At 41.7% G+C, this 19,759-nt stretch overlaps 1 long non-coding RNA gene and 1 pseudogene across 1 annotated transcript in view; one reads left to right on the top strand and one right to left on the bottom strand.

Annotated features, from left to right (window-relative positions):
- Nucleotides 1-19,759, bottom strand: part of LOC101724224 (uncharacterized) — a 128,312-nt gene that overhangs the window by 90,800 nt on the left and 17,753 nt on the right. The window lies entirely within an intron of this gene.
- LOC101705951 (homeobox protein TGIF2 pseudogene) lies at nt 6,120-7,146 on the top strand (annotated as a pseudogene).

Below are 19,759 nucleotides of genomic sequence, written 5' to 3'. Positions count from 1 at the left end.
GCAACCATTCTACCCTTATGAATTCAATTCATAACAATAGCTACCAGTGTGGCTGGGTATGGTGGCTCATGCCTGTAATCTCAGCAATCAGGCGGCTGAAGCAGGAGGATTACTGTGAGTTCAAGGCCAGAGTGGCCTACATAGTGAGTTTAAAATCAGCCTGAATTATATAGTGAGATCCTGCCTCAACCCCTACTCCCCCCCCGCCCAAAAAATCTACCACTGTGCCCTGAATACTGTGGAGTGGTGAACATGATATTCAGACTTAAAACTCTATTCCTTTTGGTGTTTTCCCTTACACATTTACATTTCCCACAAAGAATCTGAGAGAACTGAACCTTGGGAGAGTCAGGTCTCCAAGGAAAGGCTGTGTGTCCAGGAATATGCATCCCATTTCTGGTACTGGTAGATATGCCTGATGGGTTTTGGACCTTGGGAAGATGTGAAGAAAGAGTGCTGGTGCTGGGTGCACAGAGAAGAAGGGGGTGGGCACTTCTCAATAGTGACTTCATCATTGTCCTTTTTCAGGAATAATTGACATTTAATATTAATAAAAATACTTCTGGGACAATCATTGTACAATCTAACAAATAAGGGAATTTCAGGTATGTTGTGGGTGTATTTGGAGGCTTTGTGACATGTTTTGAATCACCCCACACAGTACCTCTCTTCACTTATTTATTTAGGTACTGAGGATAGAACAGAGGTCCTTGAACATGACAGGTTCTACCACTGTGCTGCGTACTCTGAACCTTCTTGCTTTTTATTATTATTTTTGAGACACAATATTCTTATGCAGAACACTACAATAATTGAAACATGTATATAATATGTAATGATGAAATCATGTTATGAACCTTTCTTGATTCCTAGCTTACTATATAAGGTTTGCTCTGTGAGCTGGAAAGCCAGCAGTGAATGGAAACCAAGAGCCATTTGTGCTCATTGCCCTTAGTTTCCTGGAATTGTGGGAGAACATGGGCAAGAAAGAAGTAGGTGAAGGCAATGGACCATGCAATGACTGCAACTAAGGGGTGGAACCTAGAACACTGAGGACAGGCCTCTTATTAAGAGTTAAGAAACCATGGGAAATGTCTTTGTTGTTTGCCAATGGGCATGAGACAATATCCCCACAGCCCCATTACTGGACTCTTTGGCAGAAGTTTCTGTTAGGCTCACCCATGGTGGGGGGCCTTCTTTTGTTATGCCTGGGACTTTGACTTTCCTCCAATCTTACTGCTCCCCAGGAAGCTGCCACAAGGAAGTAAGTTTGGGAGTGAACAAAAGGTTCTCCTGTTGGCAATGTTGTATCACAAATGATAACATGCCTGCCTTGTTCTCCCCTTTATCATCTCCCTATACCATTTTCTACTGAAAAAATCACCAGCCTTTATCTTGGCTGAAACCTAAAATATGAGTGCTACCAGGTCTCCCATATGTTCCTCCATCTACAGAGACTATTCCTTGGAAGGTGGTCTTAAGCATTATCCACAGGATATATATCCCTACTAAGTCACCCTAAGAATGCTTCTAAATATTCCAACCACATTTCTGTCTTGAGCATGGAGGTTGGTTCAGACCATAGGAAGCCTCTGAACCTGGGCGTGGAGCTAGAGCTAAATCCACCTATTGCCCACCGTGGATCCTTTTCAATTGGGCATTGTGATAGTTAATTGTGATTGGACTGAGAAACACCTAGGAAATTTGCAAAGTACAGTTTTGGTTTGTCTGTGAAGGTGTTACCAGAAATGACTGGGAGGTGGGCCAAAAAAATCAATGGAAAGACCTACCCTGAATGTGGGCAGTACCATCCCATAAGATGGGGAACTGGATGGAACAAAAGATGAAAGAGGAAGATAGCAGCACAGGATCCAGCCTCTCTGCTTCCCAGCTGCTATGAAGTGAGCTTTGCCACGCATTTTCCATCATGATGCTGCTGCCTTACCACGAGCCCAGAAATCCTAGAGCCAAGGGACCATGGGCTGAAAGGTCTGAAACTATGAGCCAAATAAACCTTCCCTCCTTTTAAGTTGTACACATCAGGTATTTTGACACAGGAGTGAAAGCTGACTAACAGGATTTTCACAAGTGCCTGGAAGTTCAGCTAGAGTATAAAGTCACCTGCCTATGTAGAGCCACTGGGACCTCCATCTGTCCTAAGGACTCCTAAACTGAGTGGACAGTGACTATCTGAAATCCCTGGTGGTAAATCAAGGGACCATCCTCCCTCCCTGTCTTCTCACCCCATGTGTCCCCTTTTCAGTTTCTGCTGCTCCCACAATGGCCTACTCCCTCTCAGGGCTGCTCCTGAGTGATTCACACAGGTAAGGATGCTCACTAGACTTTTCTTGGCTGCATGAAGACAGAAGAGAGGCAGTGACACAAGGATGAACGAGGAAAGTCAGGTACTCATTCCACCTAAAGCTGTGAGTCAATCTCCCCATGAAAAACTAAACTAAAACTAGAAATTCCATTAGATCCAGCTATTCCCCTTGTAAGTATCTTCCCAAAAGAATTACAAATATATCACAATGACCCATGCATACCCATGTTTATAGCAGCACAACTCATAATAGGTAAGTCTTGGAAGACACTATGTCCATCAGATGAGTGGATAAAGAAAATGTGGTATTTACACACAATGGACTATTACTCTGCCATAAAGAAGGACAAAATTTGAGTCATTTGTAGGAAAATGGATGCACCTTGAGGCCACAGTGTTAACAGAAATAAATCAGCAACTTAAAGGTCACATGGTTTATCTTATATGATAACCCAAAATATAAAGAACAAAATAAAAGATAACAAGAAATGGAGATCTTTTGCAAAAGGGAAGAGGACCAAGAGATAAAAGGAGGGGAGGGGCAGGGGATGTAAAAAGAATTAAAATGTGTTATCTACATGTACCAACTCCCATGATGAATGTAATCATTTTGTACTGCAAACATGTATTAATAAAAAAATAAAAACAGAAAAAAGAAAGCAACAATGTTACCCAAGAACTAAACTGCAGAATACCTACCTGTGAGCTAAGACAATTGGAGAATAGTAATCATAGTATTCACATTTAAAAATCATTATAACACAGGGCAGGGGATTTAGCTCAGTGGTACCGCTGCCTGTCTCACAAGCACAAGGTCCTGAGTTCAATCTCTGATACCAAAAAAAAAAATCATTACAACACATAAGAGCTACACCTATTTCTCTGGGTATTTTCCCATATGCATTTATACACAGAGCCTAAGAAGAAAGAATACCAAGTCACCCAGCATTCCAACATAGTAAATCCAACTTCTCTTTTGGGACTGCTTTGGTGTATTTCCATCCACAAAAAGTAGAGAGGCTTGAGAACCAGGTTGAGTAGCATTTTAGAGCAACAGTGGTATCAAGTAGAAGCTTTTTGAGCATGGCTTCTGGCCCTTCTGCATGTGTCCAGTAGGGTAAGAATCAGATATGAGAAAGGTGGGTTGGAAGACTTGGAATTCTGGGACTGACTGTCATCACTTCACCAGGGACCTCCAGAGTCAGTCTGGAAGCCATGGAGCTAAGTTCATTCAACAAAGAGCCCAGAGCTTGGTGGCCACCATGTTTGAAAACCAGTAGCCAAAGCTGCTGCAGGACATTTGGCTCTTTGATCCCTGCCCTTGGAGTAGAAGCAAGGTTGGCCAGCAGGGGGCTGCCCTGGGGTTCTCAGGGCAGCAGGGAACTGGAGACCCAGTATCTTTCCTGGAGGACCTAGGGCCAGCCAAGCAAAGGAGAAGCAGGGCTGGCCACCTGGTTGAGCAGCCACTTGTAGAGAAAATGAAGAATTTCCTGATTATTAAATACTAGACTGAGGCAAGGAACATTAACACAGATGCATTACAATTCAAGTTTTGGCTGGTTTAGTTTATTATTAGTACCATCAAAGAAAGCCTGGGCCATACATCCCAAGGGATGACATTCTGCCCATCTACCTGCATAGGTCAGAGGGTGCTGACAATACTTACTTAGGATCAATAAGTCCAGATGGAGATCATTCTCAGGAGTCAGGGTACCCAAGTCTGCTTTATACATGCACTTCTGGTTGAAAACAGTCCACGATGCTCTATTCCCCGGCCTCAAGATATATGACTTATTTCCTCCTGTTGGGAAATACACCTTGGTTCACACATGGTGGCATCTATAATCTGGGGGTCCAGCTGTCTCATAGTGTTGGCTCAGTACAGGTGAGCACATACTTAATATCCTTGGGCTTGGGACAGATCAGATCCTGTAGGTTCAGACTCTGCCCTGAGGCTTCCAAAGAAGGTAAACAGTCAGCCCCACAGGGTCTGCCCATTTTAAGACCACTTGGCAACACTTTGTGAACCTCAGGAGTGTGACATGAAGGGAAACAGGAAGTGGTTTTCACCATGCACCTGAGAGAGTCAAAGAAAGGGGATGGAGCCCTTGGTAAACACTGACCAAGAAGCATAGCTCCAGTAAATAGGCACTGGCAAAAGGTACAACCAACCAAAAAGGCTGTCAGGAGTAGGGTAAGTGGAGACTGGGGATTATAAGGAAAGGTTGTGTGTCCAGAAGTATGAACCAGGTTCCTAGCCTTGGCCAGATGTATGTAATGGTAGATTTGGGGATAAAGAAGAAAGAGGCTGGGCACACAGCCAGAAATGGGATGGGGTGGAGGGCATGTCTGAAACCAACAGTGATGAGCTTCAGACAGGGTCTCTGGGATCATTCTTGGTTCCAAGGGCTCTGGGACATAGAGATGGGGTCAAGAACTGGAGAGCCAAGGGTAAACTGAAGGGCTATTCCTACTTATTCTCCTTAGGCTCCTGGGACTACTGGGAGGAAAGTAACCATAAAAGGAGAGTATAAAGACCGTGGCTCTGTGTCTGGTACCTTTAGAGGTTGGGATCTGGAGCACTGAGGACAGGCCCCTGCTGGAGTTCCAGAACTGCACAGAAAAACACAGCACTGTGACCCCTTAAGAGGTACCAGGCAAAATGTCTATAGCCTTGGGGAAGGGCTCTTTGGCAGTGCTAAGATAGTCTAGCCCACATATAACCTCTTACAGACTAATGAGCCTGATATCCCTGCACTCTATGTGCCTTGTACCTATCTCTGGAGCTCCCATAGTCAGAACCAACCTGGCTATTTTTCCCCTACACCTCCCAGTACTCTGGAGGCCCCAGTTCCTCAGTCCTGCATAGGACTTTACTGTAGCTCCACTGCTCCTTAGGCAGCTATGACAACACACTCATTGTCAAGATTGGCAAAGACAAGGGCCAGGGATTTAACTCAGTGGTTCCATCACCTGCCTTGCAAGCCCAAGGTCCCGAGTTCGATGCCGGGTACCAAAAAAAAAAAAGTTGTAAAAGATTGGCAAAGACAATTCTCTTGATGGCAGTATTCCTCCACAAATGCCAATATGCCAGTATCCCTCCCCCAATCTTCCTTTCCTTATCCTCCCTTCACCAGTTTCTACTGAAAACAAGCACCAACCAGTGTAGATCTGGGTGAATCCTGAAATCAAGTGACTCCCAGTTCTTCCATCCGGTCCTCTTTCTTACAAAGCTTCTCCATAGAGTGGTCATAGGCTTCCTCTACAGGATCAGGAGAAATAACTCCCTACCAAGTCAATCTAAGAATGCACCTGAACATATCCAATCACAGGTGTATCTTTATCATTGGAGGATGGGAAAAACCATACTGTGAACTTTAAGGACAACTGAATCTCTTGAGAAGGGTCCTAAGTAGATAAGTAGGCCTAAAATTAAGAATGGATCCTGACAGCCATTTGCTGATTGTCGGGTCACATACTTAGTGTTCTTGAAAGGACTACAAACTAAACTTTGTGGCCCTTGTCTGGGCATGTTCTAGTCCCAACAGCACAGATAAACAGTCTCTGAATTTAACTGATATGCAAATCTTATATCTTACAGTAATATGTAAATGTCAACCAATCAGGAATGGGGGCATGGTTGCAGTCCTTATTTACATAAAAAACCAATCAGGATTAAGGACACTTTGCATCCTTCATTTGCATAAACAAACTAGACTGGGTACCTGAGTGGGAACTTCAACTATATAAGCCAGCCCTTCTCTTTGTTCCTTCCAAGTACACTTTCTTTTGTATCTAAGGCTGCATCTTCCATTTTGCAAGTTGTTTTCTTTTAAAAAGTAAAACCCCTGGTTAGGCCTGGCAGATATGCGGGAGGCCCTTCTGGCATCCCCCACCCCCAGTGGGGACGCTGGCACCCAGCTCCGAAAGCTGCAGGGAGAAGGTACACAGTTGGTGCTCAGCAAATATTACATGGGTTGCTGCAGGCCATGGTGATTAGAGTTTCCAGACTCCTCTTGGGCCTCAGACACCTGGGAGGCAGGATAATGTAGAGTCCAAAAGGCTCACTGGCAGTCCAGCTTCGCCCCTAGGCACCATGTCTGACAGCGATCTAGGTGAGGATGAAGGTCTCCTGTTCTTGGTGGGCAAGAGTAAGTGCAGGGGGAACCTGCCCAAGGAATCAGTGAAGTACACCCGGGACTGGCTGTACTTGCAATGCTACAATGCCTACCCCTCTGAGCAGGAGAAACTGAGCCTTTCCTGACAGACCAACCTCTCAGTGCTGCAGATATGTAACTGGTTCATCAATGCCTGGCAGTGGCTCCTCCCCAACTTGCTGCGGAAGGATGGCAAAGACCCTAATCAGTTCACCATTTCCCACCGCGTGGGGAAAGCCTCAGATGTAGCTCTTCCCCGTGGTAACAGCCCCCAAGTGCTGGCCCTGTCTGTACCAGCCCCCACCAATGTGCTCTCCTTATCTGTGTGCTCTGTGCCGCTCCACTCAGGCCAGGGGGAAAAGCCAGCAGCTCCCTTCCCACAAGGGGAGCCAGAGCCCCCTAAGCCCCATGGTCACCCCAACCCTACTGAGCAGGGTACACTAACCCTACTGAGCAGGGCTGAGGCTGAGAGCCCCTCAGGTGGACTTTTCAACACACAGCCACCCACACCCCCAGAGCAGGGCAAGGAGGACTTCAGCAGCTTCCAGCTGCTGGTGGAGGTGGCGATGCAGAGGGCCTCTGAGATGGAGCTTCAGAAGCAGCAGGACCCAGTTACCCTCATTACTGCATACTCACATCCCTTTAGTCTCTGAGAACCCCAAGTAGGCATCTGCCAATAGGGGTGCTCAAGGCTACAGCCAGCTATCCTGGGTTCCTGGTTTGCTTCCTTCCTATATAGGGTTTTCTATGGATCACTGCCAAGCATCAGGATCATCTCCTCTGTCCAGAGGTCTTTAGCAGGAAGATGCCCGCTGGCATCACTGCATTATGATGGGAACCTCTCCTGTGCTGACTCTGCCATTTCTCCAGGCCTCCTCTCAGTGATGAGACCAAGGGATCTGAGACCAGCATGGTGCTGCTGCTGCTTCTCCAGAGAACCCCAGGACACTTGTTCTAGCCTGCTTTTCTGGGCTAGGCTCAGGAAACCTGCCTGTGAGACCAAGATAAACCTAAAGAATGTCACCTTGGCCTGTAGATGAACTCCCCTTGTGCCCCTCCCCTTACAGAGTGCTCATTTTTGTAACTGCTCTTTCTGCTTCCGTAAACTTGATTTACTGCTTCTCGGAAACGGGTGGTGCCTGGTGCCTCCCCATAATCAAACAATGTCCTAACCTGACAAGATAGCAAGATAGCTGAGTTGTGAAAAAATGTTTTGCAACTGAGTAAAAAAAACATGTAGGGACACCCTGCGAAGGTCCCCAGTTGCGCGGAACACAAACCGAATCAGCCCGCTGCACACAGGCAGGTCTGTGCATGCCCTACCGAGGTCCTGAGTCACTCGGAAGATGCCGAATCAGCCCGCTGCAGACAGGCAGGTCTGTGTACGCCCCACCGAGGTCCTGAGTCCCGCGGAAGACACTGAATCACCCCACTGCAGACAGGCAGCCACCTGATTCCACATTACCAAGGCGCAGAGGACACCAGACCACCAGACCAAGGTACTGAGTCCCACTGTTCCCCGCCCAGAGGTAGGGGCTTCTGAGCCGTCATCCCACCGCAACTGGTCCAGAGGAAGGGGCTTCCTGGTCACCATCACTCCCGCTACTCCCAGCCCAGAGGAAAGGGCTTTTGGGCCACCTTCTGTCCCGCTGCTCCTGGCCCAGAGGAAGGGGCTTCTGGGCCACCATCCCTCCCACCACTCCCAGCCCAGAGGGAGGGGCTTCTGAGCCATAATCCCACTCCTCCTGGTCCAGAGAAAGGGGTTGCCTGGCCACCATCACTCCAGCTGCTCCCAGCCCACAGGAAAGGGCTTTTGGGTCACCATCCCTACCGCTGTTCCCAGCCCCTGTCCCACCTCACCTAGCTCAGAGGAGGTAATCCGTGCAGGTGCTAACAGCCCCCCACCCCAGTTGAAATGAGAAAACACATAAATAAGTCTCAAAACCAGACTTCCAGATCACCTAGAGCAACCCCAAAGGGAAATGAGATGGAACACTCTGATACTCAACCACCTGGACCCACTGAACTGGCAACAAAAGGGGATCTGGAAAAAATGAAATCAGAAATAATTTCTCAGATAACAGGAGAAATTGTGCCCTTAGTTCAAGACATGATTAATAAATCTAGAGAGAAGCTGAGGAACATGATGGAATCCCAACATAAGAAACAAATGGAATCCATAAAACAGACGCAAATAGATTTCCAGGACATGAAAAACTCCATTGAAAGTCTACACAGCAGAATGAGCCAGTGTGAGGAGAGAATTTCAGATATACAAGATAAGATTGCAATTAGTGACCAGGAAAAGAAAAATTGCTTCAAAATTATAAGGGAACATGAGAAATCAATCCAGCAGCTGCTAGATGATGCAAAAAAGAATAACATAAGACTGATTGGGCTCAATGAAGAAACAGGAGAGAGTGCAGATGACATAAAAAATCTCTTCACAGAAATAATGGCAGAAAACTTCCCAAGCAGGGGAAAAGAGCTTGACATACAGATAAGTGAGGCATATAGGACTCCAAATAGCCTTGATCAAAAAAAATCTACACATAGGCATATAATTGTTAAGATTCCAGAAACACAACAGAAGAACAAAGTTCTCCAAGCAGTCAGAGAAAAGAAACAAATCACATACAAAGGAAAGCCCATCAGAAGCACAGCAGCCTTCTCAACATAAACCATCAAGGCAAGAAGAGCTTGGAGTGACATATTCCAAGCCCTAAAAGAAAACAACCTCCAACACACATTGATATACCCTGCAAAACTATCTTTCAAAATGGATGGAGAAATAAGATACTTTCATGACAAAGAGCACCTTAGGAACTTCATGAATACCAAACCAGCACTCCAAAGAATTTTACACAATATCCTAGGAACAGACATTGAGGATCACAACCCCAGGAAGCAAAGCAGAATGAACCCATCTGGCATGACAAGAAATTAAATGGAAAGGGGGAGAACCCAACAAAAAGAAAAAGTCATGGCAATGACAAGTCAATATGTTTCAGTTATAACCATCAGCGTTAATGGTCTCAATTCACCAATCAAAAGAAATAGACTGGCAGAATGGGTCAAGAAGCAAAATCCAACAATATGCTGCATACAAGAAACACACTTAATTCAAAAGGAAACTCATAGACTGAAAGTTAAAGGGTGGAAAACAATACTCCATGCAACAGGAACCCGAAAAAAAGCTGAAGTAGCTATCCTCTTGGCAGATCAAGTAGATTTCAAACCAACACTAATTAAGAGAAATGAAGAAGGACACTACATCCTTGTAAAGGGAACAATCCAAGAAGAAGAGATGACAATCATAAATATCTATGCACCAAACACTAGTGCACCCAACTATATAAAACAAATACTAACAGACATGAAAAGCCATATATGCACTAATACAATTGTAGTGGGGGACCTCAACACCCCACTGTCACAAATAGATAGATCAACTAGACTAAAAATAAGTAATGAAATACTAGAACTCAATCGAACTCTTGAACAAATGAACTTAACAGATGTTTACAGAGTCTTCCACCCCACAAAATCAGAATACACATTCTTCTCAGCTGCACATGGGTCATTCTCCAAAATAGACCACATACTCACACATAGAACATGTTTAAATAAGTGCAAAGGAATTGAAGTTATCCCCTGTATATTCTCAGACCATAGTGCGATGAAATTGGAGATCCATAGCAAAAGAAACTCAAAAAATTTCATAAACATGTGGAAATTGAACAACACACTTCTGAATAACCAATGGTTCACAGAGGAAATTAAAGAAGAAATCAGACAGTTCCTTCAATTAAATGACAATGACAATACAACATATCAGAATCTATGGGACACAATGAAAGCAGTCTTATGAGGGAAATTCATAGCAGTGAATATGGATATTAGGAAAACAGAACAAGCCCAATTAAACAACCTGATGCTGCACCTCAAGCTTCTAGAAAAAGAAGAACAGGACAAACCCCAGAGCTCATACAAGGGAGGAAATTATAAAGATCAGAGGAGAAATCAATGCAATGGAGACTAAGAGAACGATACAAAAAAATCAGTGAAGCCAAGAGTTGGTTCTTTGAAAGAATCAACAAAATTGACAAACCCTTAGCCAACCTTGTCAGAAAAAGGAAAGAAAAGGCCCAAATCCATGCAATTAGGAATGAAAAGGGTGAAATTACAACAGACCCAGCAGAAATCCAGAGGATCATCAATACCTACTTCAAGAACCTATACGCCAATAAGATGGACAACACAGAAGAAATGGACAGATTCCTGGATACATATGAATTACCAAAGTTGAACGAAGAAGACCTAAAAATTCTGAACAACCCAATATCAACCAATGAAATTGAAAATGTAATTAAAAACTTATCAACTAAGAAAAGCCTGGGTCCTGATGGCTTCACTGCTGAACTCTACAAGACATTTAGAGAGGAACTGCTGCCGCTACTGTTCAAACTCTTCAATGAAATTGAAAGGGAAGCAATACTCCCAAATTCATTCCTGGAAGCAAGCATCACCTTGATTCCCAAAACAGAGAAAAGACCCAACTGAAAAGGAGAACTATAAGCCAATCTCACTAATGAACATAGATGCAAAAATCCTTAATAAGATACTGGCAAACAAAATGCAGAAGATCATCAAGAAGATCATACACCCTGATCAAGTGGGATTCATCCCAGGGATGCAGGGATGGTTCAATATATGAAAATCAATCAATATAATACACTATATCAATAGAGCCAAGGACAAAAACCATATGATTATCTCCATACATGCAGAAAAAGCATTTGACAAAATCCAACATGCATTTATGATAAAAACCCTACAAAAAATGGAAATAGATGGTCGCTACCTCAAGCTGATAGAAGCCATCTATGAAAAACCAACAGCCAATATCATACTAAATTGTCCAAAACTGAAATCCTTCACACTAAAATCAGGAACAAGACAAGGATGTCTACTATCACCACTCTTGTTCAATATAGTTCTGGAAACATTAGCCACGGCAATTAGACAAGAGAAAGAGATAAAAGGAATAAAGATAGGTAATGAAGAAGTTAAATTGTCATTATTTGCAGATGACATGATACTCTATATAGAAGACCCAAAGAACTCCACCAAAAGTCTTCTAGACTTAATAACTAAATTCAGTCAAGTAGCTGGTTACAAGGTCAACACACAAAAATTAATAGCTTTCCTCTACACCAATGACCGACTCACTGAGACAGAAATAGGGCAAATAATTCCTTCCACAATAGCATCCAAAAAACTGAAATACCTATGAATCATCCTAACAAAAGAAATCAAAGACCTCTTCTCTGAAAACTATGGCACTCTGAAAAGAGAGATTGAAAATGATATCAGAAAATGGACAGACATCACCTGCTCCTGGGTAGGAAGGATTAATATAGTGAAAATGGCCATACTTCCAAAACTGCTATATAGATTTAATGCAATTCCAATTGAGATCCCAGCAGCATACTTCATAGACCTCGAGAAAACAATCTAAAAATTCATTTGGAACAAGAAGAGACCCAGAATAGCAAAAGCAATTCTAGGTAACAGAGACATGGCAGGAAGTATCACAATCCCCAACCTGCAACTGTACTACAAAGCTACTGTGATAAAAACAGCATGGTACTGGCAAAGGAACAGACCTGAGGACCAGTGGAACAGATTAGAAGATGCAGAAACAACGCCAGATATGCTCAGCCATCACGTCTTCGATAAAGGAGCCAAACACCCTCACTGGAGGAAAGATAGCCTCTTTAATAAATGGTGCTGGAAAAATTGGGCTTCAACTTGCCAAAGATTAAAAGTAGACCTATATCTCTCACCATGCACTAAACTAAAATCAAAATGGATTAAAGATCTAAATATTAAAATAGAAACTCTGAACCCGTTGGAACAGAGGTTAGGTAGAAGTCTTGAAGACATTGGTGGAGGAAAAGATTTTTTGAACAAAACCTCAGTTGCCTGTGAACTAGCACAAACAATCAACAAGTGGGATCTCTTCTTATTAAAAGGCTTCACTTCTGCACAGCAAGAGAAACGACCAGCAGGGTGAAGAGACAACCCACAATGTGGGAAAAAATCTTCACCTGCTCTTCCTCAGACAAAGGTCTACTATCTCGAATCTATAAAGAACTTAAAAAGATCAGACCTCCCAAATTTAAAGACCCAATCCAAAAATGGGCATCTGAAATGAACAGACATTTCTCAGCCAAAAAAGTAGAAATAGGAAATAAATACAGGAAAAAATGTTCAACATCACTGGTCATTTGAGAGATGCAAATGAAAACAATGCTGAGATTCCACCTCACTCCAGAAAGAATGGCTGCTATCATGAAATCAACCAATAACAAAGGCTGGCAGGGCTGTGGAGAAAGAGGAACCCTGCTCCACTGCTGGTGGGAGTGTAGACTGGTGCAAGCACTGTGGAAATCAGTATGGAGATACCTCAAAGAACTAGGACTGGAAATCCCATTTGACCCCGCTATTCCATTGCTGGGGATCTTCCCCAAAGAATTAAAAGAATCATACCACAGTGATATATGTGCACTCATGTTCATAGCAGCACAGTTTGTAATAGCTAAAACTTGGAAACAGCCCAAATGCCCATCAACTGGAGACTGAATAAAGAAAATGTGGTTTTTTTATAAAATGGAGTACTACTCAGCCATAAAAAATGAGAAATCAGAGACATTTATAGCTAAGTGGATGCACATTGAGGTGATACTCTTAACTGAAATAAATAGGACACAGATGTGTCAATACCGAATAGTTTCTCTGGTGTGAGAAACTGAAAGTGTAAATAAGGACTAAATGTATAATAGGTCATATGAAATAGGAAGAAAAGGGGCAAAGGGGAAGGAAGTGGGAGGGCTAAGGGAAAGGATAGAAGGGAATGGGATCAATATGAGAAAATGGAAAAATAGGAGCAAAATTTTTGTAAATAGGGAGGGCTGGAGGGGTTGAAGGGAGGGCTGGGCAAGGGTGAAAAACAAGAACCAAGAGAGACTATGTAAAGGTGCAAATTTCTAATGATGAATGTCATTATATTGTATACCTAAAATGTACCAATTATTAGAATGAATAATCGATAATGTAAAATAGGAATAAAAGGTCCAAAGGGGTAGGGGTAGTGGGAGGCACAGGGGAAAGGAAAGAAGGGAAAGGAAAAAATGATGAGAAATGGAAAAAATGGAAATAAAGTCTTTGTAAATAGGGAAGGGTGGAGGGTGTGAAGGGAGGGCTAGGAATGGGGAACAAATAAGAACCAAGATGCATTATATAAAGGTACAATTCCCAATGAGAAATGTAATTGTGTTGTATATCTACAATGTACCAATAAAAGAATTTAATACAAAAAAAATGAGCAAGTGAAATTAACATACACTTCTCAGAAGTATATGTATGCAGAGGAAGTAAAAATGGTCAATAAATACAAAAAAGATCCAACATCACTGTCCATAAAAAATGCAAATTAAAACTACATTGAGGTACCATCTTACCCCTGAAAGAATGGCTATCATCAAAAAATCTACAAGAATGTGAGGGAAAGGAACTCTTCTATATTGTTGGTGAGAATGTAAACTAGTACAACCACTATGGAAATCAGTGTGAAGATTTCTTTAAAAGCTACAAGTAGAAGGGCCAGGGATATAGCTCAGTGTTTCCTCCACCTGTCTCAAAAACTCAAGGTTCCAAGTTCAATCCCTGGTACCAAAAAAAAAAAAAAAAAAATTAAACTCAATTTCTGCAGGAAGAAGGAAAACAGAGAGTTGGAGGGGAATAGAGTTTACAAGACATTAGAAGACATGTCAGCTAAGTGCAATGTGTGGATTTTGTTGGATTCTGATTCAAGCAGAGAATTTTTCTATATGATTTTTCTGGTAGAAGTAGCCCAATTCAGTACAATGGCAAATGAAAAAACAGATTTCTAAGTTTTGGAAAAGGTCAAAAGTGAATCATCAGATTAAACATGCATGGATGATGAAGATGATAATGACTTTGACATTGGCCACATGAGCCAAAGTTCCTGTGACAGTGAAATGAAGCAAAACTCTACCAATACATAGGAAGGAAGACCTACCAATGGTAGGAATGCAGGCCTCCTTGAGTCAGATGACAAAAACAGCAATGTGAGTACTTATTTGACTAGTCAAAATGGTGCAAAATGGTCACACCACCAAATGGAATGATCCAATATTAGAACTAGGTTCAAAAATATAGTGAGGATCTTGGCAGAGGTGAAACCTATTGGAGAGAATACCAGCACTGCCATTCAGTGTTGGAAATTGTAACAGATGAAATGCTACAAAGTGAAATACACAAATGCTGAAATACAAGTAAAACATTCTCTATGTGCCAATAGCCATACTCAAAAATATATTTATTATGATACCTCTCTCACTGAACTGAAAGCATTCATAGGTCTGCTGTACTTAGCAGGGCTTTCTCATGGTAATCACAGAAATGTGAAATACTTCTGGAAAAGTGATGAGTGTGGGCTTCAGGTTTGTAGAATAAAAATGACACTGAGAAGATTTGCTTTCCTCCAAAATTGCCTGAGGTTTGGTAACAAAACCACCCACTAAGAAAGAAAAAGAACTCCCCAGCACCCAGAAGGAAGCTCCCCACCTCCATCCCAGGCTCCTAGGGCAGAGAGGGTGAGCCGGTCCCAGCACCTGGAAGGAAGCTCCCCTACCGCCATCTCAGGCTCCTAGGGCAGTGAAGCTCAGCTGGTCCCAGGACCTGGAAGGAAGCTCCCCCGCTGCCATCCCAAGCTCCTAGTGCAGAGAAGGTGAGCCGCGTGGGCTCCAGAAGCACCCCCCTGCCCCCCGTGCAAATGAGAAGACACATAAACAAGCCTCAAAAACAGACTTCTTGATCACCTATAGCAACCCCAAAGGGAAATGAGATGGAACACTCTGATACTCAACCACCTGGACTCTCTGAACTGCCAACAAAAGAGGATCTGGGAAAAATGAAATCAGAAATAATTTCTCAGATAACAGCAAAGATTTTGCTCATGGTGCAAGACATGATTAATAAATCTAGAGAGTACACAGATAAAAAATAGAGGATCTGAGAAATACGATGGAATCCCAACATAGGAAACAAAGAGAATCCATAAAACAGATACAAACAGATTTCCAAGAGATTAAACACTCCATCGAAAGTCTGCACAGCAGAATGAACCAATGTGAGGGTAGAATTTCACATATAGAAGATAAGATTGCAATTAGTGAGGAGGAAAAGAAAAATTGCTTTAAAATTGTAAGGGACCATGAGAAATCAATCCAGCAGCTGCTAGACGATGCAAAGAAGAATAACATAAGACTGATTGGAGTCAATGAAGAAAGAGGAGAGAGTGCAGATGACATAAAAAAAACTCTTCACAGAACTGATGGCAGAAAACTTCCCAAGGAGGGGAAAAAGAACTTGACATACAGATAAGTGAGGCATATAGGACTCCAGCTAGCCTTGATCAAAAAAAATCTACACATAGGCATATAATAGTTAGGATTCCAGAAATCCAACAGAAGAACAAAATTCTACAAGCAGTTAGAAAAATGAAACAAATCACATACAAAGGAAAGCCCATCAGAATCAGAGCAGACTTCTCAATGCAAACCCTCAAGGCAAGAAGAGCTTGGACTGAGGTATTTCAAAGCAGTTAGAAAAAAGAAACAAATTACATACAAAGGAAAGCCCATCAGAATCACAGCAGACTTCTCAATGCAAACCCTCAAGGCAAGAAGAGTTTGGAGTGATGTATTTCAAACCCTAAAGGAAAACAGCCTCCAACCCAGATTGATGTACCCTGCAAAACTATCTTTCAAAATTGATGGAGAAATAAGATACTTTCATGATAAAGAGCACCTCAGGAACTTCATGAATACCAAACCAGCACTCCAAAACATTTTAGACAATACCCTAGGAAAAGACAATGAGGATCACAACCCCAGGAAACTCAGAAGAATGAATCTATCGGGCATGACAAATTAAATGCAAGGGGAGAATCCAACAAAAAGAAAAAGTCATGACAAGGCTTTTAAAACTTTTGACTTCATCTCCCTAATGGGTGTATAATTCAGTCTTATTATTGTACTGATTAGTATTTTTCTGATTCTAGAGTTGCATACCATTCCTTGTGCTATACCGGCTATTTATCATCTTCTTATGCCTATATTTTAATTGGGTTGTCTATTAATGAGCTCTAAGAATTCTTTATATATTCTGCTCATAGGTTATATGCATTGTAAATATGGTCTGTTTAAGGACTACTTTTCATTTTAATGATGTCATTTAAAGTTCTAAATTTTGATGGAATCTCATTTATCAATTTTTTTCTTTTATACATCATGTTTTTTGTATCCTAGGTAGTTCTTGCCTACCCTGAATTCATAAATATTTTCCCTTATAACGTCTTCTTAAAGTTTTATACTTTTAGGCTTTCTTATTTAGGTTCATAGATCCCTTCAAGTTATTTTCATGTATGGAAAAAAAGGGTTGAGGTTAATCTTTTATATACAGATGCCAGGTGTTCTAGTGCTGTTTGCTGAAGACACTATCTCTTCCTCAGCTCTTGAATTGAGTTTATATTCTATAAAATGCTAAAGTTAAATAATCTTTCAAAACTCAGTGGACCATATATGTGTGGTTCTATTTCTAGATTCTGTTTTATTCCAATGATCTATATGTCTTTCTTTACACCAACACTGCCTTGATTACTGTAGCTTTAGAAGAAGTCTTAAAATTGGGTGCTAAACATCTTCCAACACTGTTTTTGTTTTTGTTTTTGGCTTTTCTGGGTCCTTTGTACTCCTACATAACTTTTAAATTTCAATATCCAGTTCTTCGTTTATAGCAAGTATACACAGACCTGAATTTTTATATATACCTTGTGTTTTCTAATCCTGCTAAATTCAAGTACAAGTTCTAGGGGCTCCTAGAGATTTCTTAGTATTTTCTCTGTAGATGATCATCTCATCTACATACAAAGATTTTGCTTCTGCCATGCCAATCCTATCCTAGTTGTGTCATTTTGTTGCCAGACTATTTTGGTTTAGACCTATGTTTCAAAGTCTAATGGACAGATGAAGAATAGGCATATATGCCCTTGTTCCCCACTTTAGAGAGAAAGCATTGTATCGTCTCCATTCATAGAAGGAGTTTTTGTTGGAAGTATGGAGTACATGTCTTTGATCTGTTGAGAAGGTTCTGTTCTACTTCTAGTCTCCTGATAGCTTTTACCATGAACAGCTGTAGAGTTTAGTCCAGTACTCTTTCTCCAACTAGTGACAGGATCATATGGCTTTTTCCTTTCCTCTGTTAAAATGATGACTTTTGGGGGTGGATCTTCCAATGCTGAACCAACACTGTCATCCCTATAACAAAACCACTTTCTACATCCTGCCAGATCTGACTTCTAATAGTTTGTTTTGTTAAACAAATTTCTATCTATGTTCATATTTTTTTCTTCTATTATCTTTATCCAATTTTAGGATTAGCACAATGTTGAGTTCCTAAAATAAGGGGAGAAGTATTCCTTCTTTTTTTCTGCTTTAATTGTTTGATATAATTTATCAGTTAAAATGTTTATGAGCCTCCTGTTGTCATATAGGTAGGTTTTTCAAGCTAGGAATATACTTTCTTTAATAGGTGCTATTCAAATTTTATATTTTCTCCAGAGTTAGTTTCATTAATTTGTCTTCTAAGTTACTTCTTAGAAGTTGTCAAATTTATTTCAAAAAAGATTTTTGTAATATGCTTTCTATATCTTTTTAAATTCTGTAAAATCTGTGGTAATGTCTCCTAGATCTTAATATTGTAATTTAAAAAAATGTATAACTGATATTGTGTAACAGGAAGAAAAGGTCTAAAAGAGCAGGGGAATTTGGAGGGGTAGGGGAAGGGAAAAAAGGGAAAGGAAAAAATATGAGAAGAGGAAAAAAAATGGAAACAAGGTCTTTCCAAATAGGGAAGGGTGGAGGGGGTGAAGGGAGGGCAAGGGAAGGGAGGAAAAGAATAAGAACCAAGAGACTCATGTAATGGTACAAGATCCCAATGATGAATGTAACTGTATTTTATACCTAAAATGTACCAATAAAGTTAATGAGGAGAAAACTAAAAAAAGGGAAATAAAAAAAAAGAAAAAGAACTGATAAAAAAAAAACATTTAGGACCCCCCCCCCCTGAACTTCTTTAAATAACCATCTATAAAAGCTGTGCTGTTCACGGACTCAGCATTTCACTCTACTAGAGGGTGGAGTCCACGCGCGTGAATAAACTCCTTTCAGTTTTAACTTTGTCGTTTGTCCCAGTATTTGGTGATCTACCGGCTCGCTTAGCACAACACTGCCAAGTTCAGACCTCTCTGGGTCCAAGCTGTCGCTGAGCTGTGCCTCTTTCTTCAAGCCAGGTGTGGACAAGTTCATGAGTATGGACAAAAGAGGAACCCAGCAGAGGTAATAGGACTGACTCCAGTTGAGTGTTTAGGTGTTTGCTAAACTGTTAAGTTTTTCCTTTTTTCTGTGGTTTGCATTAATAGCAGTAGTTATCCTGGTGTGGGGAATGAGAGCATTGCATGATAGTCTGATAAATTGAAAATTACCCACCACAGCAAGTGAGGATTGTTGTATAAGGATTGTTGTATTTGTTATTTTGGGGACCAGCTAAATTTCTGCAGTAGCACAAAATTCCAGATGGTTGTTTTGTTGCTCGTTTACCACCATCACCCACTGCCACCCCCGGGGAAAAAAACGCAGGGGAAAAACACATGGGCACTAGCTTTTTTGCATTAGGCACTGAAGAGGATAAAGTGACAGCCAAGGGAGAGCCCAATCTGACAAAACCTAGATTTAGAGCAGAGAATGATAAAACCAGAGAAGTGTTTGTTTTTATTTTTGTTTTTACTGTATTGGGGGGGGGTATGGGATGTAAACTAGACTAAGACAGTGGGGTTTTTTTCTTTCATTTTAATGTTTTCCCCTTCTTTGTTCTTCAAGGCTTTGTCTACAGCCTGAGTCCTGAATCCTTTTAGGAACTTGGCTAGAACATCAGAATCTCTAGCATCCCCTTCTTCGAAAGAAGTGAGCCATCTGCTGGTTAGGAAGCCCTTGTAGCTACTCCAATAGGCAGCTTTTCCCACAACCAAGGCAGGAAGGTATTCCTGGAGGAAGCAGGGAGTAGTACCTACAGCTGGGGCTGAAAATGGGTTAAAAGCTTGATACTGTAGCTTTGAGTATCTTTGTTTCAC

Source organism: Heterocephalus glaber, unplaced genomic scaffold, assembly GCF_053883595.1.
Source record: "Heterocephalus glaber isolate CG9 unplaced genomic scaffold, H.glaber_assembly_v1.0 deba00001732, whole genome shotgun sequence".
In the NCBI taxonomy this organism is placed as follows: Eukaryota; Metazoa; Chordata; class Mammalia; order Rodentia; family Bathyergidae; genus Heterocephalus; species Heterocephalus glaber.
The sequence above is the reverse complement of the archived record's forward strand: the minus strand, read 5'-3'. Positions and strand labels throughout refer to the sequence as shown.